Here is a 636-nt window from a genome sequence, read left to right on the forward strand (position 1 = left end):
GTCAGCTCCTGACTCATGGTGAGCCCACGCACCACAGAACCAAACACTGCCCAGTCCTGAGCTGTCCCCATGATCCGTTGCAGATCAGACTGTTGTGCTCCATGGGGTTTTCACTGGCTGGTTTTTGGAAGTAGATTGCCAGGCCTTTCATCCTAGTCCGTCTTAGTCTGGAAGCTCCACTAAAAACCGGTTCAGCATCATAGCAACACACAAGCCTCCACCGACAGACGGGTGGTGGCCGCGCATGGGGTGCACTGGCTGGGAATCGAACCCCAGGGTCTCCCGCATAGGAGGTGAGAATTCTACCACTGAACCACCACTGCCCCCTTAGAAAGGCCCAACTGAGAGCACAAAGACTGCCAAGAGACCAACTTCCCAGTCCGGGAGCGGAAACTCACTTGGACAAGTTGTGGAAAAGAATGTTGTCATGCATTGAATTGCGTCCCCCAAAAATATGTATCAACTTGGTTACGCCACGATTCCCAGTATTGTGTGGTTGTCTTCCATTTTGTGATTGTTATTTTCCTATGCATTGTAAATCCTAATCTCTACCTCTGGTTAATTAGACAAGATTAGATTATATTAAAGAGGATTAGGTTGGGATTGTAACACCCTTACTAAGGTCACTTCCCTGAT

The 636-nt window shown here is 48.7% G+C and overlaps 1 non-coding gene across 1 annotated transcript; it reads right to left on the reverse strand.

The window, feature by feature from the left end:
- Nucleotides 1–250: 250 nt before the first annotated feature.
- On the reverse strand, nucleotides 251–323 carry TRNAR-CCU (transfer RNA arginine (anticodon CCU)). The gene has a single exon. It is a non-coding gene; the product is annotated as a tRNA-Arg (tRNA).
- Nucleotides 324–636: the final 313 nt, after the last annotated feature.

Source organism: Trichechus manatus, unplaced genomic scaffold (genome assembly GCF_000243295.1).
Source record: "Trichechus manatus latirostris isolate Lorelei unplaced genomic scaffold, TriManLat1.0 scaffold00100, whole genome shotgun sequence".
Classification (NCBI taxonomy): Eukaryota; Metazoa; Chordata; class Mammalia; order Sirenia; family Trichechidae; genus Trichechus; species Trichechus manatus.